Source organism: Struthio camelus, chromosome 3 (assembly GCF_040807025.1).
Source record: "Struthio camelus isolate bStrCam1 chromosome 3, bStrCam1.hap1, whole genome shotgun sequence".
Lineage (NCBI taxonomy): Eukaryota > Metazoa > Chordata > Aves > Struthioniformes > Struthionidae > Struthio > Struthio camelus.
In genome coordinates, this window is record NC_090944.1 from 47,005,228 (window position 1) to 47,026,558 (window position 21,331).

The 21,331-nt window shown below is 40.4% G+C and overlaps 1 protein-coding gene across 4 annotated transcripts in view; it reads right to left on the reverse strand.

The window, feature by feature from the left end:
* UBE3D (ubiquitin protein ligase E3D) overlaps positions 1 to 21,331 on the reverse strand; it is a 94,997-nt gene that overhangs the window by 45,172 nt on the left and 28,494 nt on the right. The window contains exons 9-10 of one of the 4 annotated variants that reach the window (XR_011140123.1): positions 11,346 to 11,407; positions 9,346 to 9,438 (exon numbers count right to left, since the gene is read on the reverse strand). The exons of the other annotated variants lie outside the window; for them this stretch is intronic. The gene's annotated coding sequence lies outside the window, so the exon portion shown is untranslated. The remainder of the gene's footprint in view (positions 1 to 9,345; positions 9,439 to 11,345; positions 11,408 to 21,331) is intronic. 4 annotated transcript variants of the gene reach the window in all.

The window sequence follows — 21,331 nt, forward strand, 5'->3', positions numbered from 1 at the left end:
AAATATTAAACCTTAAGTTTTTTCAGTGCATCACTATGGAGAGAGGATGAAGAATGTTTGCATATCTGTGAATTTAGTCTGAAATACTCTATCCTATAAAGCGTTCTTATCATAAAGTTACTGATACATACATTTTACATGCACGCACACACATATGCACACACATACATATATAAACACTCAACCATTATTACGAGTTTGTCTTTCCTCTTGGTAATACATATTTCAAATTGAGCCACTCCGTACTTCTGGAGTTTGGTCCAAAACAAGTTATCTAGAAACCCATTATAAAAACAATTCAGCAGGTTTGAAAAACTTATCCTACAAAACGTGAGTCCTGCTTGATCCTTCAGTGTGTCACCATTTGAAAAGGACAAGTTATTTAATACTAATAAGAAAGGCTCATAATGAAAATTCAAATTTAACCCCCTCAGATTACCATCTGCTCATTGCCATAACATCTTTCAGAACAGCTTACATAAAAAATATCAAGGGTTCTTGTAACATTTCAAAGGGCCCTTTAAGTAAAATTATGCTGTTTGCTCCAGTGAGTGCTTCCGAGATCTAAAACAGACATTCTACATGTAATTTTCTCACTTCTAACTCGAAGATAAATCAAGTACCTCATGCTAAAAGATACATTAAAAGATACTGGATTAAATTGTGTTGTTTGCATTAGACGATTGCAGATGAATCTCATTACGCTAATTTTCTTTTATTTTTGTATTTTAGATTATTTTACTACTTCTCAACATACTTTCGCTATTTTTAATTATTTAAGAGAAATCAGAGAGTGAAATTAAAGTTGCCTATTTCAACTTGTAAAGTACAGGTCCAGTTCTCTCTCTCTCTCTTTTTTTTTTTTTTTAAACCTCATGCTTACCAACATTTTTATTAGGCTCAATCCTCCTATATTTACTGAAATATAACTCTGCTGGGTTTGGTGCAGTTTTTCAAAAATTTTATTAGCACAAATAAGGCCAGTGTTTAGACCACAGAAGTCTTTTTTTCTCAAAGTGGAAAAGGGGAAAAAAAAAATCAAATAATTACATCAGTATACTGTGCCAACACGGCTATGGTTGTCTACAAGAAGACTATTCCTCCACAGCATAGAAACCTATCTCCACCTACTGTAACTTCTTGCATGGAAATAATTCTGGAGAGTTTAATTCCGTCTAGAAGTAACTTTGCCTTGGAGTATATAGTTTCAGAGTAATGCTTAACATACTTGGCTGGACCAAAGGTTTTTTGTTGTGCACTAACTGCTTTTCCACATTGCCTTCCCTCCTCCAGCTGGCTGCTAGGCATTTTCAAAAGCACTGATTTTAAATTGTGAACTCTATCACTCATAAAATCTTTTCGTTCCACTGCAAAACAGCCCCAATTGCACAGTATCTGCAGAAGACAAAACAGAAATTCAGCTGAAAGAATTACTGCAATAAAGCTTAAATATCACAGGGCTGGATTAACAGGTGTTCAACTTGACTGTAACCTTTATGCTGAATCTTCATAATACCTAAAAAAAATGTATGAAAAGCTAAAGCAGGCAACAACGTGTAAGGCAGAGTGAGTTATGTTCAATGGGCCACCTAGATTTGCGGGACCATGCAAATATACTACACTTAAAATTCATGACAGTACTCAAAGCATGCGCAGAAGACACTCCAGATGGCCAGTGGGTACAGCTAAGACATTATCACCTTTATTTAGTTTGAGCATCAGGTAAGCAAAAATAGGTGGCCATAGAATGAGGAAAAAGAGATTTAATTTTGAGGGAACTGACCTTGGATATAAAATTCCAAACCTGCCTGGTACTTCCTAGGACACGTCCTGCCAGCAACACCACAGTGCACAAAGGTCCAGCAGAAGCTTTATGCACAGAGCCAACCCATAATAGTAACTGCATATAGGGAGGGAAATTCTTTCTTCATTCATCTGCAAATCAACCTTTTGTGGCAAAAACAGAAGCTGTGAAAGTAGAAAATTTCAGAAAATATTCGTCAGTTACAGTGAAGTTCAGCTCTAGGGCATCTGACCTTGAGGAATGCAGGTCCACAGAGAAGTCTGAGCTCCCTCTGGGCTTGTGACACCCAAGTACAAGCAGACAAAATAGAAATTCCTGGAAGACAGAATTCAATAGATACACACTGTACTTTCTCAAATCTGCTTTTTGAAATTCCCTACATCATTTTGGCTTAGCTTAGGTGCAAAAGCGGAACTCACACTTTGTTTTAATTCAGAAGTTCTCAGATAAAAACAAGAAAGCACAGAAGCTTAGCTCCTGCTGGGCACTGGCTGAAGTCTGTTGTCACTGCTCTTGAACATCCACACCATGCAAAACTGCTGGCACAGCTCCAAAGTACGATGCAACTGCAGACTTCTCAGCAGCAAAGCAATGTGCTCCCACTAAAAGGAGAAGCAAATTACTCTCACCAAAACTGCATGGACAATGCTTCAGAATGTGCTGTTTCAGTTTAATGGCTGTGCTAAGGTTTAAAGCTGCAACTTTTGAATTACTTACTGCATCCTAGGTAGAAAGAATTCCAGTAATTCTGCCTAGAAGCAATAAAAATACAGAATGCTGTAGCCAGACTATCGCTGAGGAATAATTCACCATAGCGGACCCAGTTCCTTAAAATATTTCCTCTTTACCACCTCTTGATTCTTTCCTGGATACATCTTATTCTAAAGTAGAACAGATGGTTCATTATTTCCCTAACGTATAGCTATAACTGTAGCCTACCGTACTTGGGATGGACGCAGAGGACACAGAGCAGCACACTATTAGCATATTCCTAAAATCCAGACTGGTGGCACATTATTACTCATATCAAATATGAGACACAACACCACTGACCTAAAAAGCTTCCCCTTCCAGCGTGTATTAGAGTACTCAAATTCTGAGGTTCCAGCTTTTTTTTCTTCCTTCCCGGACTTCAGGCATGTAGAAAATAACAGGCCATTGCTCTAAACTGGACAAATGGGAGTAAGTCTCCTCAAACGGCACTCGTTTTGGGAAGGCTAGAAACACACACTGTGGCTGTAGAGTAAAAAAGTACTGTGTAATAGCTATGCCACAGTAACTGGTGACAGGAATGAGGTGACTCCATAGCAAATGCAAAGTAATTCAAGATAGCTCACCCTTGAAGGCATCATGTAATTTTAAGGAAGTAGTTCCACCTGCTTATGAGACTGGTACAGTCTGGTTTCCCTCTGTAAGGTCTTATAAGGTCTTATAGGCTGTTTTCATTCTATAGCTATTTCTCAGCAGGGGAATTAACAAAGCTGCCCTCCTCTATGTAGCCATCTGTTTCACAAAAGTTGTGGGAAAAATATCATTGAGACTTTCTACTCTCTATTGAGTTTAACTAAAGTTGTTCAGTGTGTTTTAAATTACCGATGGGAGAAGAAAGGTGCGGGCGAGTGGCAAGGCAAACAGAGAGTACTGTCACATATACTTCACACCCCAGAGAAACAATATATATTTATACTTTTTTTCTTGACCCAACCCTAAGAACTTATGGAACCTTTTCCAATTCAGATGCTATGACAGTGGTTTTAAAATGATGCTATCATGGACAAACAGGCACTACCTTGTTTGCTATGACAGTGGTTTTAAAATGATGCCATCACAGACAAACAAGCACTACCTTGTTACTGTAGAACTGAAGAAAAAAAATTCAGGCAACAATTCTGCTGGTTCACCTCTAATCATCCTCACTGGATCGGGAAATCCTGCTGTGATATTTCCATACAAGCAGCAGGCCTCATTCTCCTTGTGTGTACACTCATCAGCGTTTCCTGTGCGCGGTCTGCCTCTCTACAAGGAGGCTGACACAGCAGATTAACTCTCAGCCTCTCTGTAGGCATCGCGATGCCTAGGCAGAAGCCCCAAAGGAAACACAGCAACATTTCTCTGCTGTCTCTTGGGCTGCGTCTCCACCACACTCTCCTACGGGACTGATTTCACTGACTCTCCCTCCTTTTCCTCCCAGAGGTTAGAATTACCAATCCAAATACAACAGGAAGCCTTCGAAGCAACACATTTATTGCTGTTGGCATATCCTGAGTTTTGAATGCCAGGATGCTACCAATAACACTACTCTCCTGAGGTGCTTTCCCAACTCTTCCTGAAAATACAGCATTAACTTAAAAATCATCAAAACGAGATACCCTATTAATAGCAGAACACAGAACACAAGTGTCGAGTATCTTGTTACAAATACAAGTGCCCCTTACCAAATCAGAAAGGTTCCCCATGTACAACTGCTACTGTCAATATCCGAGAACTATTTTTCACTATGTAAAATGTGAAAGGTTGATAAACTGGCAATCAGAAAGCCTGAATCCATAATTCAAAACGGTGGCAAGGCAGCCGGGACACAAAAGCTAAATTCTGACACGCTGAAGCGAGCATGAACAGTTCTAAAAACCGCAGGAGCAGTCTGTCCAGACTCCGTGACAGTCAGAGAGGACCAGTCTCATTTGAACTGACATTTAATTCAATTCAGTTTTCCCAATCAACTCTCAGAGGAAAAAATTATTCAAGGAATATCCAAGGACTCATCAGAAGAGTTTGAAGCCAGGGACAGCAAAGAAACCTTAGGTTTCAAAGAGGAGTAAAAGTTCCTACAAAAAAGAAAATGCAGACAGCTAACCAAGCTGCACAACCTTAGTAAAAGAATGTTATGAATAAATACATTTCAAAAGAAATTAGTATACGATGTCCAAGATTTAACGACGATAATTATATATACCATTCTGGACCTCTTATAACAATTCCAAATATCACAAATGCAAGCTCAAAAATTATTTCACGTTATTTCACTTCTAGTTTCCACTGTGACTGATCAATTTTTCAATTGCATCTGTTGTAAGCCCTTCTTTGCTCACAAAGACATCACTGAAGTCAGTTCAAGAGTATCTCAGTTCACTCACCCAAAACAAGTACCAGATGATTTCCAAACTGGTAAATGTGATCCAAATATTTACAGAGTATCAGCAGCTAACCTGTTACATGCGCCTAGTTTCAGTACCAATTACTGACAGAATCTCAAATCTTACAAATGCTGCAGGGAAAAAAAATCCAATCCAAGAGAGCAAAGAAAATTGTTTGGGGCTTAATCAGACTTACACATTGTCTTTACCAAGGTTCTTACAAAGCTGAATTTTGTATCCAGACTAAATCCTTCTACAATAAGCCAGAGGAACACAATGATGTTCAAATACAATGTTTCCATCACTTATCATGAGGGACAAGGGGATGGGAGAGATTAAGCACTCCCGTTATTCCTATACAGGAGTATACATGCACAGGCTGCTTAATGGTTAGCAGCGTTAGCTTAATCTAAAACATCTACGCTTAAACATCCCTCCGTAGAGTATTAAGTGTCACCACTGTAAAAATGGGAATATCTGCACAGCTATATTCAGGCTTACATTTTTTCTTCAGTGCTTTTTGGGACTGTACAGCTAGCTTACCTGCAGTCTGCCCTCTGGGGAGAGACCCATGCAAATAATTAATTTTTTTTTTTTTTTCCAAAAGAAGCTCACTGTATACCTTTTCAGAGCTAGTTATAAGAAAGCCTCAATAAACGGGGCCCTTTGCAGGGAAGAGGAAGTGTACTTTCCCAGTCACAGTTCCAAGTAAGGAATTCACTTTTTCTTGAGTAACATACACCCTTAAGGAATTACAGCAAATAAGCAGTGCTATGGATTTTTCTTGTGCTACACCGAGTTTAAGTTTGAGGAAAGATTCACTCTAGAATGCCCTATATAAAGAGGTCTGGACATGTCTGCAGAAGTGGTGAACTCAACTTCAAGCGACTGCAACATCAATTTCTCTTGATGCTTCAGTAACTCCTCTGAACGATCTACAGAACGGAATTCACGTACTAGCTCTGAAATGCCGGCAGAGTAGTTTACAGATTTTTTGCAGGAAGACTAAGTCAAATTCATTGCTTAATTGAAAACGGCAAACACTGAGAATGAAAATGGCAGAAATTTTCCCAAAGGAGAACTGAATGAAATAGTGCAGGAATTTGTCAATGTGTAACTCTTGAAACAAGGAGGAGTGGCTAATTCCTTGAAGGAGAGAGAAAGTGTGCGTTTAAGTTCAGAGTACAAACTTTCTACATACAGAGATTGTTCAGTTTTTCCCAATAGGAGGGGGAAAAAAATGTAATCTTCTATAACTTTCTACCAGTCACACGACGGCTTCTTATAAAATCCTTTTCCTAAAAATTCTAGCCTCAATTGTTATAATTTCACTGAATCATTTAATTTAAATCAGATTTGGCATTTCCAAGCCCTCAGAAATTCTTTCATTTCCTGATTGCTGAAAGAAAACAAGAAATATAGTATCCCAGCAAAATACATTTTATTTAATTCTCCTTCTACAGCTTCCCAGGAAAAGGCAGTAGCGGGAAGCTAAATTGAGGTCCCAACAGAGGTATACATGAGCAAAAATTACCTCTCAAAGAGCAGAGAGTGTGACAAGATGAAAGGGACATCAGAATTCAAGTGCTGAAGAATGAGGTTAGAAAATCATATTAATTGTACAGGAGAATTAATCCTTCTGCTAGGGAATGAGGCAGACTTCTTTCATCTTCCGCTTTCTGCTTCAGTGTCACAAGTAGTTTCCTTCTAACAATGGTAACGGTTTTCCACCGATGGTTCCTAATACAGTGAAATGGCCTTAAAATTCAAGAGGTGCTGTCACTACATTTTTCTTTTTATATTAATTGTTAATAATACTAATCTTGGCTTTGAGGTAACAGAACATACAGGAAAGAATCCTCATACTTTTCTCTATGATTTCAGTTCGGCTTTCATCAAATTCTCTTCATTTTTAAAGTGCATTGCACTGTCTGAAGAGAAGCTTTGCTTTGCATGGCTAAGCATAGAAAAGTTTTTGTCTTTAATAAGGGCTCAGATAAATAACCTGAAATCCCAGTAGGCCTCGTTAAAGCAACATCATGAAATTTTTACACTTCCTTATGAGTTTGGAAAACAAAAATTGTCTCCATATCAGTCTGAGCTCATGCTAACATGGCCTTAGGGAAGTGACTTGAAATTCTTATGTCTAACCATTAGAAATGGATTTATAGATCCAATTATGATACATCATTGCAGAGGTTTATTAATTAAGGATTGTTTAAAAAAAGAAACAGTAGTTTAAGCTGAAAATAGAAAACAACATTTAAACACTACAAAGCTGATAACATGTTGATTCTGTGCAATGTGAGCACCCTGGGAGGTATTCACACCACCCGGTTTTTGGTACCAACGACCTGAACGATGAGCAAGGATGGACTAGCTGACGAAAACAGGCCCCCCCGCCAAACTGCTGACCCTCCCTGGATATCTGAACTGCTCATCACTCATTTCCTGAATTGCCAAAAGTCACAGTGCAATGCCTTAAAGCAATCCAAAACTGGCAACAATTCCGTTCAACCATGTGCTCTCAACGGCAGCAGCTGAGGAGTTGGACTGGGAAGTGGCTCAGATGTCTGTGCTGCAAAGGCAGGGCCAACAGTTGGGACAGTAACTTCAACAGCCAACCCAAGCTATGTGACCGAAAAGCAGGCTTGGCTTAGGTAAGACAATCTGCCTAAATTCCTTATCTACTCCGTGTAGGGAGAAGACAGAGAGGTGGGTGTGGTGCGTCCCATGGGCAGGCAGCAAACCTGTGAGCCATGCAGTGTCGCTTTGCTGTGACGTGTTACTAGTGGTTACACTGCAGCCCCCAAAAAGGACTCTAGCCACAAACCAGGGGGTCATGGCATTAGGCACTATGAAGAAGATATGGCCCCTAATCCACAGAGCACATGCAGCTGAGCTATCTCTTATGGGGGCAGAGCTGCACTTAAATTTAAGTCATCTGCAGTCAAGTCTGAGTGCCTGCTTCCATCAGGCACCCCTGTTGAATCCTCTAGGAAAATGATGTGAGCTCTACCCACGTTAGATGCCAGTATCTTTCCACCAGGTCTCTCCAACTGCCTGCCTCCCCCTGCTCCTCACCACCACCATCAGATCAACCAGCAGCCTGAACACCTGCAGCCAGCACCAGAGGGAAGGAGTCTTTAAAACCCTGTCCTAACGCTACTGAAAGTGGTGTGCATTTAGGGCCTAGACTAGCAACACAGAGTAAAACTTACTTCCTCAGAATAATCAACCAAGCGAGTTAAAAAATGAAAAAATTAATTAAAAAAAACAAATCAAATCAAAGTTTAATGAACTGATGTTCTGTGTGACCAATAGTAGCACAGCGCAGCGTTCCTCTGGCCCTGTAGCTGAAATCCCAAATTTCCACGGCCACAACGTTACTGCACTTGCCTGGATGTTCTCAAGCAGGTTATGCACACTGACTGTGCCACACGAAGATTTGCATATGCTCCATAAACCTTAATTCCCTTTTTAAGATCTATTATACCAAGCATGAGCCCATTTCTGAAGCTGAAATGGATTTTCAGACCATATAAAGATGATAATGTTTTCAGGCCTCTGATTTTTAAACCTTCGGGTAAAACTAAATCATTTCCACAGCACGGCTGATATTCCATATAGAAGTATGCACAAATACCAGACACTCCACAACATTATGCCTCAATCCAAAGGGAGAAGTTATGCTGCTGCACAAATAAAAGCTGTAACCACAGTTCACAGAAAAAGTCTCAGCTTGCTGTGTTGAAGTCATTTGATGCTTTTTTTGTGATGTACTGACTTTAGAATAGAAGGAAATTCAGTATTTCAGAGCCTGGAGCAAAGTAAGGAATATCACAAATCACAGAATCAGGATGATCCTGAGAATTCGTTAACAGCAAATTCTATTATTTCCACTCATTCAAGTGAATCATTGCCAAATAAAAGCCTAACAACTAAAGCTTTTATACATGCCATATTTTTCCTTTACCACTGAAACTGTAATTTTTCAGGACAGTTTCTTTTTTACCATAATTTTCCTTATTCACTTATGTGGTTGTGACAAAATCTGTACAGAGGCACACTCCATGCAAGCATAACAGAACACTGGCATTAAAATATCAGGCGCAGTTGGCTACAAGTGAGATTTAAAGACTACATGAATCCTAAAAACGATGAAGAAAAACAGCAGCCAAGCACACAACTTCCTTTCCTAAAAATGATCTTAAAGCTGATTTAAAACTGGCACAACAACATTTTTAATGCTGGTCGTAAGAGCGCAAAACATGTGATTTTACTAACATCCCACAGTCCATTTTGAAAACTCACAGCAGTCTAATCGCAAATTTAGAAAGAAGAGCTTTTCCCCAGCCCCTTCTCCCTGTCCTCAGCCAGCATGTCATGTCAGCCACATGTCCTCACCCGTGTGATGGGTCCTCATATACACATCTGGCTTCCTCCATGCATGGAAATATGCCTCCACGAACAACCCTTCAATCCTCCACAAAACTGTACCTAGTTTTAAAAAAAAAAATCCTCTTCTCAGTGCTAATTCTCAAGTTTTCTTTTTCTTAACACAATCAGATCAGTGAATACAGATGCTGCTAGATGCATTTAGCTTTTATGTGCTTTCTTAGAATTTTATGCATCAAGAAGAAAGAAAATCCAGTCTCAGTTGAACACACGAGGAACGGGAAAGGGATGCATATAGCATGGCAGCTGAGTCCTGGGCATGAGCAAGAAGGGCACTGGCACAAAACAGGAAGAGGGAGGGGATTTAAAAGGAAGATTAAATTTGTGTTTAGACAGGTATAGTCAATGCTGATCCAGAAGGCGATGTTACAGACAGATCAATACGTAGCTTTGATGAAAGTAAGTAAAGCAGGCATGGAAAGACCCTTTCACAGCCACCAATACAATGAAAATAGAAGCCTTTGAGTTGGTGAGATCATTCAAAGAGGAGATGCAACAGCAGAAAGTAAGGCAGCTGCAGACAAAAGTACTGGGAATCCTTTGCAGAAGTGAATTAGAATGGACTTTAGATAATGGAAAACACATCAGAGGTAGAGAAAAAACACCACGCTTTACAATTATTAAATCGTTGCATAGAAGCCCAAACAAGACCGCAGAGCCAATGCAGCTTCTGTGCATACAAACTCATTCTGAAGAGCTTCCAGAGAGCAAGTGAGACATGGTGAAGTGGGAAGCCTTTCGGCAGCTCAGTGATAAGAGCTGGAAAACTGAACTAGAAGGCATCCCCTGGCCAGAAAGCTCATTTCCCTGCTAGAACAGGAACTCTGGCAGAGCATTCCTTTCACAATTTATCATGCTTCATTTTAAATGCAATTACATTTCTTGACAATATTATTCCTACTGGAAGGCTGAGCAGGAAGCTCATTGCTCTCGTATTGGAAACCTTCCAACCTCCAGTCTAAAATTCTTCATGATCAACTATATCTGTATGTTCTCTCCATTTCTTCCTCAAGACAATCAGGATCTACAGTCATCTGGTATCCAGTACTATATTAGGCTCTTGAAGCAATTTGCCAACTTAGACTCACATCATACATAATAAGGGATACAAGCAACCCATCTGGAAAACTGTGTTGAATTCAACGGTACTACTCGTAAAGAAAGCTGCAGAGGTGCTAACAGTGTCTTTAGAATTGCTACGTTGGTGGCAAAAACTGCTTTCCAATAACGGATTTATTCTTGCCTAAGTCACTGACAGTTTCAGTGGTTTCAGAAAAACATATAGTTCTCTTTATAAAATAACGTCTGTATCCATAAAACTTCTCTCTACCAAAGAGTTTGCATTTCTTAATCATCATGACATGTTCGAAAAAGTAGAGACCTTAGTAATGTCAATGATATGCAGCCACTTCTGTTTGAAATACATCAGCTGAACAGCAGTTCACAGCAATAATATGCAGACAGCTGAAAAGAGGGAGCAGAGAATATCTGTGGGCAGATTTTCAGGTATTATTACAACCAATAAAGCTGGCATCTGGTAATGACATTAGATTCGAAATACACTGAGAATCATTAAATATCTGAAGACTCTTGTTCTCAGAGTAACTTTAAAAATCTCTTTCCAGAAGATGATTCTTCACATACCAGCATTAATTCCAGCTGGTCAAAACTATCTCTTTTTTTTTTTTTTTTAATAATTAAAAAAATAATCCTCTGGTAGAAGTTTAAAATCTTGAAAAATTTCAGTGTAAAAGATATTTAGAAATGCTTCCAGATGTCTTCTCTGTAGGCCATACTATTGTTCCCACCACAAAACATCAACTCCACTTTTGGACAAAAAGTCCACATTGCTCAGCCATACTGCTTCAGAGAGAGCCAGAAGAGCTGCGAAGCCAGCTACTAAGGGAAAAGGAGTACATCAGAAAGCGAAACTACAAAGCTTGACACACCTCAGTGACATTTCCATCTTGAAATAAAACAGCTCTGGAGGGTCCAGGAAAATCAGCTCTTACTGGGGAAAGAAAAATTGTGCTTAGTTTAAAATTCAACTCCTAAGCAGTTCTGCTACTGATACTATGCTGCAGCCTTGATCAATATCAATTCAACTGAAAAGCCCTAGGTACAGCGCTGGAGACATGAGCAGCCAGTTAAAATAAACACCTGCAGTTATTTCCCCGAAGATCGATCTTCGATCAGAGACTGTACAATATTGCTTTCCTCAGGAAAGTCAGCAAAAGCAGGGCCCTTGGGAGCACGCAAGTGATATCTGTATTCCAGAAGATACATACGAAATTCCCGCCTCCAGGACTATGGGGAACGGATAGATTCTGGATATGGATATACTACTACCACTACTATACTATCTACGGTATGGACAACAGTAGAAGATGAAGGCTTAACAGGTATTCTGGGATTGCAGAGACTCTGGGAAGAAGGAGAGTGGAGATAGGCATGTTCAGTCCAAAGGCTGATTTCCAAGTAGACCTTGGGAAGTTGTTTGAATATATTCAACTGAAATGCTGCAGCAGTTTTATTCCCTGGAACAGTACCTTCCACCTTTCCAGGCAGATCTCCCCCCCTTCTGTCTCAAGCATCCAAGGCCACAAAACCATCAATTATTATGCCTATCACTCATTCAAACTATCTCATTTATAGCTTAAGACCAGTATTCAGAGGACTCAGTACGTGAACTGCTTGCTCCCCAAAAGACTTGGAACAGACATGCTTGAAAAACACCAGTGCCTGATTTTCTTCAAGATGTCCTTCAATCTTTGAGGGGAAATCAAAGATTTCTGCTTATCCTTGATGGTACAGCATTCAAAATAAGCAAACAGCAATGTCCTATTGGGAGCACACAGAAATTCAGAAAACAAGTGGAAATATTCTGAATAACTTCAAAAATCAGCCTGCCTTGGACTCAAACCATATGTTCCCAATTTGCTTTTGCCTTACTGATATAAAAAGTATTGTAAGTAAAATTAGCACCCTTAATCATTTTGTTAATCTAAGTACTCTTAGTTTATGCAGCCTGTCATGGAGAAATACAATAGAAACACAAATACTGATTAATTTAAAACAGACCAAGATTCTAGAATTCTCTAAATCCAGACTTGAGGTTTAAGCAGTTCTTGTCAGCAATCGGCCTAACAGGCTTTTTTGTAAGTTTTACTTTTTCACTCTTGGCTCATCACACTCGGCTCATTATACGATTCCTGCTTGCTCAAATGGATCCTGCCATTTGAAAGGCATTACAGGAGTTGAATGTTTACAGTTCCTAAGTGAACCGAAGAGTCTTTACAATTCTGTAAGAAACAAACTGTAAATATCTAAGTGAAAAGCTACTACAATTTGGCTTACAGTCATAACATTATCTTCTATGGATCACCACTATCACATTCACACTACCTGGCTCTCAAAAAAGCAGTGCTACAAGAAAAGCAGAATGAACGTAATATAGATATATACAGAACTTACAGTAGGACTTGCATGTATGTGACATTGTCTCCCTCCAGCAAACTAGCCCATAAATTTAACTCCTAAATATAATCAGCAAGAGCACTGCATGCTGTAGTACCATTTAAAGTTTAGGATCCCCATGTCTATTTTGCCTGTATGCATGCAGAATTGTTTTTCACCAAATCCCCTAATACTGGATCTAGAGGGAACCCACTGAAATGAGCAGGAGATCAGTTTAAAATAGGTTAAAAAAAAGTAGTTCTTTACGGCCATAGTGAACTTCCGGAACTTGCTGTTACGCAAGAACGTGGAGGCAGGTAGTACCAGTAAGGACAGAAGAGGGTTATTCAAACAGATGGTCAACAGATGCATTAACAGATACTAAAGGAAATAAAATGGGTTGCACCCTCTAACATCCTCAGTACAAGAACTACAGAAGCTGACCAGCACAAGAGAGAGCTGAGGCTCACTCACGTGCTTCCCTACATAACACTTCCGGATGTTGGAGTGAGAACACTGGGCTAGATGGAAGGGTGGTCTGGCCCAGTTTAGCATTTCTTACACTTTTATGATCTTATGACGGTGGAATTAACTACCTGAAAACACACCTGTTTCAGACTATGAATTAGTTTCAGACAATGTTCCTTTTAATTTCTAAATTTTTCACGTCCAGTTTGGCATTTCTCTCACTGCAAACTCTGATACTCTCAAAAGAGCTTCAGCAATATTAACTAGAGAGACATGAGAAGTAGTAAAATTGCACTTACCTGAATTTGTGCTTCACAAATAAATATCAAGAATTATAATGAAAACGACACACAAGCCGAAAATGTATTTTTGTTCCACCATACCACAGAATCACAAATTCTGCTTCAAAAGCATATTAAACATGATAGGAAATCTTGAGAGCATATTTATCTATTTTTTCTAATAAAATTAGCACATAAGTAGTAACTCAGCAATATCATTAACACTCAGTTTCTTATTTGTACATTACCAATTACTATGTAGATAGCACTTTACACTTCCAATGAACTGTGCAACAATAGTGCAGCGCAAGATGAGTAGTGACACATAAACATTTTCTATTCTACACAACAAGAAAGGCAGACTATGGGCCAGATTTTTAAAAAGTGGTTAATCAAATCAGGACTGCAAATCCATTTTTAATAAAGCAGTCAGAACCCTCCCTCCTTTGACTTCAATGCTAAATTTCAAAGGCAGACTCAATTTGCCTTCTTTGCTTCCGTCTTCACTGCTAAGGCCAGCCCTCAGGAATTCCAGACCCTAGGGACAAGAGAGGAAGGCTGTCGAAAGGAAGACTCTCCCTTGGTGGAGGAGGATCAGGTTAGAGATCTTTTGGGCAAACCTGACATCCACAAATCCATGGGCCCCGATGGGATGCACCCACGAGGGCTGAGGGAGCTGGCGGATGTTATCGCTAGGCCACTCTCCATCATCTTGGAAAGGTCCTGGAGAACAGGAGAGGTGCCTGAGGACTGGAAGAAAGCCAATGTCACGCCAGTCTTCCAAAAGGGCAAGGAGGAGGAGCCAGGGAACTACAGGCCTGTCAGCCTCACCTCCATCCCGGGAAAGGTGATGGAGCAGCTCCTCCTGGAGGTCCTCACTAAGCATCTGGAGGACATGTAGGTGATCAGGAGTCCTGGAGATATTCAAAACCTGTATGGATTCAATCCTGGGCAACGTGCTCTAGATGACCCAGCTTGAGCAGGGGAGTTGGACTAGATAATCTCCAGAGGTCCCTTGCAACCTCAACCATTCTGTGATTCTATGAATACTACTTATATTTAGAAAGATTAAAATATGTCAACTCTGAAGAATTAGAAAGATACCCATGGTGAAGAACAATAACGACAATCTTTCTAGTTACCATAAAAGGACATTGCACGTGGCAGGTCTAGTTTCAATAAACAGGAGAGTCAGAATGTCTCTCCTGAAACATATACTTAGAAGTTGTATACATCTTCTCCTAATGATGGGGAAGTACGGTACCAGTACATTCTGAAGACTCGAGCTAAAAATGATGGTTCTCAGATGGAGCTTTCATCTCTTCCTCCAAAGGTAAGCCCAAGCATTCAAAGTTCAGGCAGCCTATAGCTTCCAGAATGCCTCTCTCAAACTCTCAAATGTCTTTTTTTTTTTTCCTCCCATCCCAAATCTGCCCTCCAATCCTGACTGGCTTTAGAGTGTTTCTTTCAATAAGCTTTGCTCGGCTGTTCAGTCAGCTCTTTTAAGGCAATTCACCTCATCTACAGTGTCAGCTCTCTCCTGTACTCATGCGAGCAAAAGAATGCAAGAGGGAACAGGAAAAACGTGATCTGAAAAAAAAAAAGATCATTCACGCTTCATTTACAATCATATTCACTCACTTAATCATCCCCAACATAGCATAACCTTATAGTACAGAAATAATCTCAAATAGACCACAGAAGACTGAAACAATGGTCACTCCTCAGCCAGTCAGCTCTTGATTGCCTGCTCCCACATATTTTCTGCAGGCAAGAGTTACTGAAGCACCAGGAAAGAGCGTTCTACTTCAGACATACAAGAATCAATGAAATACTGTATCACTGAACAAATTTCAGACTGAATTAGGACACAATTTGGAGCTTTTATGAGAGATGACTTACTGTATAGCCATATACAGAATGAAAGCCATTCCTGGGACAAATAAACAACTTAACATCCTGGAATCCATCAGTAACACAGCTTCATCAACAGCTCACATGGACTCTGATGTAATCATAAAACTGTAACAAAGGCATTGAACTCACAAATTCCAGGTTTTCAGCCACAAACTCAATTTTCTAGCTTATTCTGTGTCTCTAAAGCTAATAAGAACCACATAAACAATTTCTAGAAGTCACTTTTCAACTCTCAAGTGATAAGTAGCAAATTCTTAAACAGGAGAAGGCGTCTGCAAAAGCTGTAAGCCCTTTAGAGAGACTCCAGAAAAATAGAAAAAGATGAGAAATAGAAAGAGTTATCAATGACTTTCTGACAACAAAGCTTCGCCCAGCACACCACTGAAAAAGGAAAGGTACAGTTTCCTCTTCCCTACTTTCACAAATCATTTCCTGAGATCAAGCTGTGGTTGAACTGCCATGCAACTTTATATTCTTCCCGCATTTTTACAACCTTCTCACTTCAGCGGTACTTAAAATTATTACTCACAGCAGTCAAGGCTGTTTGCATAAGGTGTTATTTGCCAAGAACCTGTTACTTGACAGGAAGACCTCTTCTGTCTGCACAGCAGATTTGTAGGTGGAGAAAAAGAGCCTTGCTGAGAGAAAAGTGGAGGGTACCAATATAACATCAGCTATAAATGGTGGAGTTTGGGATCCTGTGAGGATCACAGTCCTCGCCTTCAGGAGAACAGACTTGGGCCTGTTCAGGAATCTGCTTGGAATAATCCCATGAGAGACCATTCTAGAGAGAAAAAGGATCCAAGAGAGCTGGTGGACGCTCAAGGATCACCTCTAAACTCAAGACTGGTCCATCCCAACAAGCAGGAAATCAAGAAAATGCAGGAGAAGGCCTGCACAGATGAAAAAGGAAGCTCCTGACTAAATTCTAACATAAAAAGCAAGTGCAGAAGAGGTGGAAGCAGGGACAGGAGACCTGAAAACAATACAGTGACACTGACCAAGCATGCAGGGATAGGGTTAGGAAATCTAAAGCCCATCTGAAGTTTAAACTAGCAAGCGATGTTAAGGGCAGCAAGAAGGCACTAAGGCAGGGGCCTTAGTGACAAAGGACATAAAATAAGGTAAAGATATTGAAAGCCTTCTTTATCGCAGTCTTCACTGATAAAACTGGCTTCAAGAAGCCCAAGTCCCCGAGACCAGAAGGGAAGTCTGGAGAAAGTAAAATTTATCCTCGGTGGGGGAGGATCAGTTTAAGGAACACTTAAACAAACTGGACATACACAATTCCATGGGTCCTGATGCAAGGCACCCACAAGTGCTGAGGGAGCTGGCTAGTATCATTGCAAAGTCACTCTCCGTTATCTTTGAAAGGTCACAGTGATCATGAGAGGTTCAGGAGGACTGGAAGAAAGCAAATACTAACCTTATTTTCAAGAAGGGCAAGAAGGACGATCCGGGGAATTACAAGTAGGTAGGCCTCACCTCGATCCCTGGGAAGGTGATGCAGCAACTAATTCTGGATACCATTTCCAGACATGTGAAGGACAAGAAGCTGGTGGGGTGTAGTCAGTATGGATTTATGAAGGAGAACTCTGCTTAACCAACCTGATAGCCTTCCACGATGAGATGACTGGCTTGGGGAATGAGGGCAGAGCAGCGGATGTTGCTTATCTCGACTTTAGTAAGGCTTTTGATATCATCTCCCATAACACACACAAACAAGCTGATAAAGTAAGGAGGGAGGAGATAAGTGGACAGTTAGGTGTATTTAAAACTGGTCTAATTGCCAGCTCAGATGGTTGTAATCAGCAGGGCAAACTCCACCTGGAGGCCAGTCACCAGTGTTGCACCCCAGGGGTCAATACTGTGGCCAATACTGTTTAACCTCTTCATTAACGAGCTAGATGAGGGGACCAAATGCACCCTCAGCAAGGCTGACGACAACACAGAACTGAGAGGAGTGGCTGAAATGTGAGATCGCTGCACTGCCATTCAGGGGAACTTCGACAGGTTGGAGAAACAGGCAGAGGGAAACATTATGAAGTCAACAAAAGGAAATTAAAAGTCCTGGGGAGGAATAACCACAGGCACTGGTACAGGCTGGGGGCCAACCAACTGGAGAACAGCTTTGCAGAGAAGGATCTGGAGGTCCTGCTGGACAACAGGTTGAGCATGAATCAGCAATGTGCCCTCAGAGCAAAGAAGGCCAACAGCATCCTGGGCTGCATTAGACAGAGCACTGCCAGCAGATCGAGGGAAGTGATCCTCCTCTTCCCGCTACTCAGTACTGGTGAGGCCACAGCTGGAGTGCTGTGTCCAATTCTGGGCTCTCCAGTGCAAGAAAGATATGGACATACTGTAGTAGGTCTGGCAAAAGGACACAAAAAAGGTTAAGGGACTGGAGCATCTGATGTATGAGCAGAGGCTGAGAGAGCTGGGACTGTCTAACCTGGAAAAGAAAAAGCTTGGGGGGGGTGGAGGGGAACCTGATCCATGTTTATAAATATCTCAAGGGAGGGTGTACAGAAGATGGAGTCAGATTCTTCTCAGTGGGGCGCACTGACAGGACAAGAGGCAACTGCACAAATCTAAACATAGGAAACTGTACTTAAACATAAGAAAAATGTTTTTTCACTGTGAGGTTGGTCAAACACCAGAACAGGTTGCCAGAAAGGTTGTGGAGTCTCCATCCTTGGAGATATTCAAATCGCCGGGACATAGGCCTGAGCAACCTCTCCAGCTGACCTTTCTTGAGCAGGACATTGGACCAGATGATCTCCAGAGGTCTCTTCCAACCTCAACTACTCTGTTCTTCTGTGATGAATATCTCAATAAGAAAGGAGAATAAAATGCACGAGGCATCCTTCCCTAACAGGACTTAACTGCACTCATTACTAATACTCTTTTCAGAAGTGACAAGAAGAAACGATAGCACACTGTTCCTCTGCATGTATTTTCAATTGATTTATTGCAGAAGGACTGCTCATAAAGGGGATGGAAGTCAGACCTATCCAGAACTCATACTACATCACATACATGATACATACGTAAGTGCTTCTAGCCCTGTTTAACAGTTGGAGGAGTGAGATACAAAAGCTGTATCGATACACTACTTAAACAGCAACCCTCAGGAAGATCGGAAGAAAAGGGCTCTGCAAGGAGAAAAGCCCACAGCTACGCCACGAGTAGCATATTGAGATATACCTAACCATATCTTAACATCACGATGCTTTATTAACTACTGAATGTTCTTAAGCAACAGTCAACCATATAGAGCTAGTTGGAAAAATGTTCCCAGAGCATAGCTGTAAGTCACTACCAAAATAAACATACATAGAGAGAGGCTCCATACGACAGGTTCCTAATTCTGTTCTAGTCAATATCTCAGGCAACAGATTGGGTAAGCAAGTAACAGAGATGAGTCTTTCATTACAGATAGCATGAAGCTGGGAAGAGTAATCAGTATGCCACCCATCAGCATTGAAAATGGCAATGACTAATCTGAAGATATGATCTGAACAAAATTAGGATGCAGTTTGACAGAGACAACCGCAAGGTACAAGAATCACCAGCCACACAAAAATAGAAAGGAAGGCAGCTTATTAGACTGCCATCTACAGGAAAGGATCTGACAGTTATAAGAGATCCACAAACTGAACATGAATCAACAGCTACCACCCTGTTGTTAAAAAGGCTGGCACCACACGAGATAATCACCTTTTCAGCAACGTTCAACCTAACTCGGAGCTGTTTTGCTACAACAGTCTTCGGATTCTGTCCACCCTCAACCAAACTATTACTCTACATGAGTTAACTATCATTGTGCCTGGTATCACTCAGCAGCCAATTACAAACTAGGAACATTTATCCTACTTAGAAGTTTGTCTTATCTGCGTTTTTAACATACAGAGTAATACTGCATGTAAGGTCCAGGGAAAGTTGCGCTAATGTTTTACTGGAGGGAAAAGAGAAAGTCCTGTTATCCATCGAAGCAAGGTGTTCTTCACAGGAGATAATTCTTAGTTTAAGAAAACAAAAAAAAAAAACAGGCTTCCATATCTGAGGGAGTGAAATAAGCATCATGCTAATTAAGAACAACGGCCTATTAGGTCCTGAAGAAAAAAAGGAATGAAATGGATTTTGGGGAGAGAAAGTAAATCACTCCTGACTTCCCTTAAGTCTTTGAAAGGAAGATTTCATTTATAAAAGCTATTATGTTAGCTCTTTTACAAGAGAAAGATTCAAGGGTATCCCAAGGAATGTGAACCTAAGGGTTACCTTGAAAAGGGGGTGCATGAAGGTGAGTTATTAAAGAATCCCAGTTAGGTGCTCTCTAGCAGAGGCAACTTGCCACGGAAGGGTCTCACAAAGCCTGAGACCTCAACTGCTGTCATGAAAGTATTTATCCCAGAGTACATATTTACGCTTGTGTAAGTAGACCAAGTAAAGATTTTCTTTCACTTCCTCACTCATATGTTTTATAAACATTTATGACTGTTATTATATTTTGGAGGTTAAAAATAAATATTTTGATTTCTATTTACCTTTAACCTGTCTTAACCTAGGACCTAACTGTCCAGTACAGGTTCCACTGTGTCCACAAGTAGAACGGCTGCTTCCCTTATCTCTCAGATCATGGTTAACTTGTTGTCCACCAGGACTCCCGGGGTCCTTCTCTGCAGAGCTGCTTTCCAGCAGGTCAGCACCCAGCCTGTACTGGTGCATTCCCTGGATATAACGTAATTTTTTGTCGCAACTGCTCCAGTTAAGTATCTTAAAAGAGAGAGGAAAATTGTGGAGGGCCATACAAGTCTGTATGTAAGGTCTTATGAAATAAACTAATTCAGGTGTTATGAAATAAACTAATTCAGTCTTATACGTAAGATGAACGGCTGGAGCAAGAAGCTGGAATTACTGTTTTGTGCTGTAGCACATTTCATATATGTCGTATGCCAAAGTGTTTTAGGGAACACTTACAAAACGATGTAACTAGTGTGCAGCGATACAACCAGCGCATGAAGGAATAAATCTTGGATTCTTTTGGTTGGATCCAGTCTACTTCAGTATTTAAATTGCCTGTAATTTTTAGATGAATAAGTAACTGCGCCCCAAAGTACTTGAAGTTTCCTGTGTGGAAAGCAGTACTTCTCAAAAAAGCCTTCAAAGATACCTTTCTCTCCTTAAAAATTGACTGTATCTATTTATTCTACCTTTAACTCTTTAAGGTTAAGAATTATTGGGAATGATGAAACTGTATCTTTCGAATTTAAGCATAGTGCACAAGTAATCTAAACCAGATAATGTGATCAAAACTGCTGTTATCTTTCCTGTAACGTTAACTGAAAAGAACATGGTTAACTACAGATTAGGTACAAGTATGGGATTGAATGGCACTGATTCATAGGCATTCGCAGCAGTATATTTTTATTTGTACAATACTGATTTTAGTGCCTGCAGATTTGATTAATCCTTTTCGTCTGATGAGATGCTGTTGTGGTACTTGATGAAAATGGAAACAAAAATAAATAATCATGCAAAATAGACGTTGGAGGGGGATTTTTTGCTCCAGTCAAATACACTGGAGGTGTAGGTGAATTCAGAAACAAGGACACCCATTAAACTCATCTCCTTCAGCTGAAACCAAGGGATGATTCGTTATTCTTCTAGCAGGCAACTTCCTATTGTAGCTATTGCTCTTCTTTCTGTGAAGCAAGCACAGCACCCAGTTGTGCGCTTACAGAAATAAACAAAGGATTTTGGACTTTGCGATGGAAGATCAAAGACATTCAAACCTCCTTTTCCTGTTTGTT